This window comes from Amphiura filiformis, chromosome 12 (assembly GCF_039555335.1).
Source record: "Amphiura filiformis chromosome 12, Afil_fr2py, whole genome shotgun sequence".
Lineage (NCBI taxonomy): Eukaryota > Metazoa > Echinodermata > Ophiuroidea > Amphilepidida > Amphiuridae > Amphiura > Amphiura filiformis.
In genome coordinates, this window is record NC_092639.1 from 64,011,791 (window position 1) to 64,018,615 (window position 6,825).

The following is a 6,825-nucleotide window of genomic DNA, read 5'->3' on the forward strand; positions in this document are numbered from 1 at the left end:
AAAAGCACCCAAATTTGCCATAATTGGGTGCTTTAAGGGCACTTTTTCCAAAATGCGCCCAATTGGGCGCATTGGTCTCCACTGAAAACCCACCCATCGATATACCAAAATCGCTGAAAAGGTACCCCCAAAACCGTGGCACATGGCCCCGTATAGTGATGATACCTTCAACCAGGAAGAACCCCCCGGGAACGGACCGCTCCGTTCTGAAGGATGCCACAAAAAAAACGGTACAAGCTACTAGTACATTTAAACTATTCTATGAAATTCTAGAAAATATAGTTTTGTAACATGTCCTAAATTTTTAGCTAATTTAAGTGTTTGGAAATAGTCGCACTTTTGTGTTTTAGGAAGGATGTGTAAACGACAGATAACACCAAAAATATGAAGAAATTATTTCCAAACCGTGTTAAGTCAACAATCATTATGTTGCTCATTTTCAAGAATGCTGGTTAACAAAAAGCAGGCCATTGTCTCATTTCGTGAACAAAGGTCCACTACCATTGTTTCCTTGCGTTTCCTTTATAATCAGTTACCCAACTGAAGCTGCATTATAGCACCTCATAGCGATATCGCACATGTAAAACAGACACATGTGCACAACCAGAGAAGATCCGATTTAATCAGTTGAGCTGTTTCAATGAGTGTTATCTTGGTTTAATAGCTTTTAATGGGGTTTAAGTCCTGCAAAGGTCGAGATGAATTCTACTGTAGACATGACTGCATCATGATTCGCATGAAAATTAAATCTAGGCCTATACAGTGCCAATAGGGGGCATTTTTACAAACATTTCATTATGACATACCTAGCCTATTTAATTTTATGACCGGGTAGGGGAGACCGGGGCAAAGTGGACCACGGGGCAAAGCGAAACACCCCCCATTAACTTCTTTATAATGCTGCACTAGCTCATGTACATGTATAATTTAGAACACGGCATGGATCCAGCATTGTTTGTGATAGGGGGCAATCGAGTGAGTCAGGTATGTGTGATTTTTACAGAAAATGACTGTGGAGATTTTTCAGAAAATAGCAATTTGAGTGATCCTCAGTAGAGAAATGCATCACATAGTGCAGTGTCGTCCACGGCATATTCACCGTGACCTTTCCACTCCAGCCATAAACCCGCTTATTGAAGATTAAACCGATATATACAGTACTAAACCGTTATATAGTAATCTACTGCATATACCGGTACTGTCCAATGCAAATTTATTACCACCTGATAATATTGATCCAATGAGCGACCGAATTGTCCGCTACGGACGACTAATCCAATCGATAATGACTCTATTGACATGTACGAGCGGAGCTCCACTGACCGAGTTTTGGGGTATTTTTCACTGGTTTGCAGCTGTTTGCTGTCATTTACTCATCAAGGCGGACCACCGTTATTATAAGGACTATGCCAATTATTTAAAGATTGACATGTAGAGGATAAGCCATAATTGATTGACAGAAAGTACTAAATTTGTACCTATGACGGTTTTATGACACCAATCTTCCAAATACGTCCAAAAAATGGCTGCCCGGTGAAGCAAAATGTGCATTGGAATAACACGGCGAGTTTGGATAGATGGTAGGATTTAATAAAAATGCATGTTCCCCCGTTATTAAAGCTTGTGCCGGGTTGAAGATTCAGATATTTGGAAAAGAATAAGTAGGCCCTAATTGAAACATAGAGCAAGTACTAAAATCATAGCTTTTTTCCTTTTTGATATATGATGCTAACTAGTTCATCCCATATAGCTACAACACAGCGCTATCAGTAGGGTTCAATTGCCTTTTGTGAGTGATTAAACCGATATATACAGTACTAAACCGTTATATAGTAATCTACTGCATATACCGGTACTGTCCAATGCAAATTTATTACCACCTGATAATATTGATCCAATGAGCGACCGAATTGTCCGCTACGGACGACTAATCCAATCGATAATGACTCTATTGACATGTACGAGCGGAGCTCCACTGACCGAGTTTTGGGGTATTTTTCACTGGTTTGCAGCTGTTTGCTGTCATTTACTCATCAAGGCGGACCACCGTTATTATAAGGACTATGCCAATTATTTAAAGATTGACATGTAGAGGATAAGCCATAATTGATTGACAGAAAGTACTAAATTTGTACCTATGACGGTTTTATGACACCAATCTTCCAAATACGACCAAAAAATGGCTGCCCGGTGAAGCAAAATGTGCATTGGAATAACACGGCGAGTTTGGATAGATGGTAGGATTTCTTTTTAATAAAAATGTATGTTCCCCCGTTATTAAAGCTTGTACCGGGTTGAAGATTCAGATATTTGGAAAAGAATAAGTAGGCCCTAATTGAAACATAGAGCAAGTACTAAAATCATAGCTTTTTTCCTTTTTGATATATGATGCTAACTAGTTCATCCCATATAGCTACAACACAGCGCTATCAGTAGGGTTCAATTGCCTTTTGTGAGTGCCCCTGTGTTGTGTGCGTACATGTAGTTAACAATAACTGCATGATGAGTGAAACCATCGAGCTACGGTGAAACCATGCAAAAAAAACGGACTATTTATAACACTGTAAGCAACACTTTTGCGGCATTCTAGTTTACAAGTTGCTTTTGGGCCTTGGGGTCTTCTTATAAAAGAAAATAAAGGCAATTCTGGTAGTCATCATTGCCGCCATGTTAAATCAGAATCTACCTATAACACCCTGAAGTACTTCATTGTAAGTTCAAAAAGTCAAATACAACTATTACTTTTTTTCCAACTTCAATTTTGTCGGCCATTTTGAAAAAAGCACCATCGCGGCCTGTGATATCCTATTACCTTCGTATTCATAATCTGACCTAGTAATAGCTTACCGCTATCAATAACAACACCCAAAATCTGATGAAGTACCGGTACACCACTTTTAAGTGACTAATTTAACAATATAAAATATGCTTTTCATTGATTTTGGCAGCCATTTTGAAAAAGCGCTTTCAGCTTTGATCTCCTGTTACCTTCATATCGTTATGAATTCGGCAGAGTGACGAATCGAGAATTTTGAGCAAATTGAGTTTTTGTATGCTTATGATTATGTTTCAGGTTATACTTTTATTTCCACCAAAAACTAATGGTAAATCTTACTCACCGACGTAGTTATTGAAATTTTGATTTGGACGAATCGCGCCAAAGTGCGATAAATGAATTCGGCAGAGAGACGATACTTAGCTGTACAAATCATATTGATCGATATTATTGTATAGCGGGAAGTCCCGAATTTTCTATAGACGAATCCAAATCACCGCATTCCTACACCTGACTAGCAGCCTTTAGTTGGGTAGCCGTCGGCTACAATGCACCCAAAATGTGAAATTATTCGGCCTTGGCGGAAATTTTAAACTGCATTCCATCACCCGTTTTACACCTTCCGCGAAAACACAGGTAGACAAAAGAATGTTTACAACAAAAAAAGTTTACAACACAATAGGCACTATAGTTCCCTTCGGCAAAACACCCAGCTTCTACATGGTCTATTCGCTGTTGAAGTGACATAATAATCGGATTAACTATACACCATATCAAACGGTACAAATGGATGTATTTGCGAACGAAAGGACTATGTATGAATAGATGCGACGGGATTACCTGCGGAATTATCTCTATTGTATATATTATTCTATTAATCCTCCTCGTCCTTGCATCTTCTCTTGGTGTTAGGCGGCTTTTATCTGCACAATGGGGCGCTCAAAACACCAGGTTGGTGCTAGCGGCTACCCAAAGATGGCCGACCAAATCCTGACCATGACTTGGCTCGTTGGATTCGTCTATAGTATACTAATATATTTGATACCAACGTATAGCTGTAGGTATCTTCTATCCAGTGATACCAAAATAAGTACAAACATTCCCCACATGATATTGCTGTGGTTTAATAATGTGAGTGTGCGCCCGTGAAATTGGAAAATCCCGGAAAATCATACGCAAAATATAGGCCAATATTGTCATTTTGCTTTAAAATCCTCGAGTTTTGCTAGATATTACAGAGATGACTATTTATAACTTTTATAGCAAGTTAAGTCTACATATCCTTAGGATAACCAGTAGGCCTAATATCTACACAAAAGCCCCAAATCAAGAAAAGATGTGTGCTATATGGTTTACACGTAGTTGAATGCGTATTCGACCTCTCCCTGCGCAGTGGTAGAGACATTTTGGATACAGCATAAAGCCGAATAGCTGTTAAAATGCGTTTTGAGAGATATATCGATTATTTCAGAATATTACATTATTGCTATCAATAAAAATCCAAAATCTGGTTAAATATGCCCAAGTGACTAATTTAACCACATACGGTATACGTTTTTCATTGGATTTTGGCGGCCATTTTGAAAAAAAAGCGCACTCACGGAAAAAATCGCAGGTTACGGGCTTTTACCCAACAAATTCTTGTTCCCCATGCAAAACTGGTCCAGATAAACCATATGAGAATTTCTCGTTCTCCAAGTGGTAGGCCTACTTAGCTCAGTTTTAATCTGGTCTATTACTTCTGCTAATAATGAATTAATTAATATTTCTGTATGGTTTAAATCTAGTAAGTTGTGTATATGTGAAAACCACTTCCATTCTCCCCTTGTAAAGGAGTTTCAATTTTTGCTGATTTATAACCAGAAATGCTTTTTGATTAGGTCGTCCAAAGGGAGATATATGGCAGCGCGCGTTGTCAGTACTGTTGTCTGTCAAACATTATTTACAATGTACACTTTTTATGTTATGCATTTTGTATGGTCTGTGAACATCCCAGCAAACACAAAAAGTTTTCGACATCATTCGCAAAATGTTATAAAAGGTTGTCAGAAAACGTTTAAATGTTGGGTTATATAAAGGGTATATTAAGAGTATAAAACGGTTTCATAACCTTAAAAAATATTTCTAATCTACTGCTCAGCAAACAAAAATGTTTTACAGAAAACGTTTAAATGTCGGGTTATATAAAGGGTATAAAAACGTTTTAATAACATTCCAAAAACATTCTTGAAAACTTGATACAAAACATTCTAAACAGAATGTTATTTTGGGGTTGAAAAATATTTTGCGAAAAATGTTTGCCCAAAATATTTGCAATAACGTTTTAAAAACATTTTCATGACCTTTATATAACCCGACATTTAAATGTTATTAAAATGTTTTGAAAAAAACATTTTAAGAACATTTCTGTGTTTTTGCTGGGTTCAAATATTTTAACATAATGTTATTTAAGTGTTGACAAAATATTTGGCAAAAATGTTTGCAAAAATAGTTTACAATAACATTTTTTGAAAACATTAAAAAATATTGTTGTAGTTTGTTTTCATACAAAACGTTTTAAAACGTTATCATGACCTTTATATAACCCGACATTTTAATGTTATTAAAACGTTTTTACCTAAACCAAAAGCCAAAATATAACTTATTTAAAACGTTATTAAAGCGTTTTTGTGTTTGCTGTGATATAATAGTACTGCAGATTAATCAATTTTGATGCCACAATTGAGCCCAAGGTGATATAAGTAACAGAATTGTCATATACTCTCCTTGTGGGTCACTTAATAGAAAAGGTACGTTAGCCAACGTTAGCCATTTGTGCAATCCCAGAATTCCGAGGTCAACGTTTATACAGGGGTCAAATTTCAAAGTTGCTCAAAGTTTGTTCAAAGTAATTCCAAAATATTTCTCAGGTCATAAGGATACCGACAATGTATAGTTTGACATATCTATGGCTTATCGTTCCGGAGTTATATGAGCAAAAAAGGTCAACATTTGGGCTAGACATGGTTCAAAACAGAAAAGTTCCTCCGAAATCTTTCGTCTTGTAATAGCAATCTAGACAAGCTAGCTAGCTAGCTAGGAAATTTGGTTACCATACTATTCTTACCTACATTTTAAATCTTTCCTTGTCTTCTGACAGGCTCCCATCTGCTTGAAAATATGTCGCGTCATTCCTATTTTCAAATCTGGGGACAAAAAGTCTGTTACAAACTATCGTCCAATCTCATTTTTATTATATCAAACACTGAAAGAAGCTGCAATATTACATGATTTCAGAAAGTTAAATAATTTAGCATCTATTTTTTTTATTCTCTCATTACGATTGGGTTTTGGAAAGAACCTTCTGTTAAATCATGCATGACTCAATTACAAGTCTCTAAATCCCTTTCTTCTTGTCTATTGATATTTTGAATAGTGTTTATCTTTCCCTAATAGATTAGCTTGGGCAGTTAGCACTAGGCCCAACATCTCATAGGACAATAAAGCTAGTGCCCTGATCGATTCTTCCTGCATATCAATATGCTTCATTTACATTACATTACAGAGACCGGACACTAATCCCAACCATAACAAACCATGTAAAGAATGATCATCTATATTACAGGAGGTGATATTACAGGTCTATATTACAGCATTAGATTAGTAAACTATGATTTATTTGCAAGTATTATTTTGATTGAGCAGGAAAGATGTGATACAATTTTTTTTATAGTAGTCTAGTTGCCGGCGTCAGGTATACTTACCGTCGTTTTATTTTTTCAGTTTCTGTTTCCGTATCCGTAATAGTTTTTGTAAGTCATTGTTATTCTGAAGTGGTAGTCTCCCAGGTATGACCAATCTTTTATTCTAGCCTTTTGTTAGTTACTGAAAATTTGAAGCTCGTGAATTTCAGTTTTCGTTTTGGTAAGTTATATTGATTTTTTACATAAAACCTTGAGATGTGCGGTTGGGTGCCAATCTAGACAAAAGAAGAGTCTAAATTTTACGGTCCTAAATTCGCGGTAAATTGTACGGCTTCAATTGACATGTGTTTGGTGTACATGCACTTA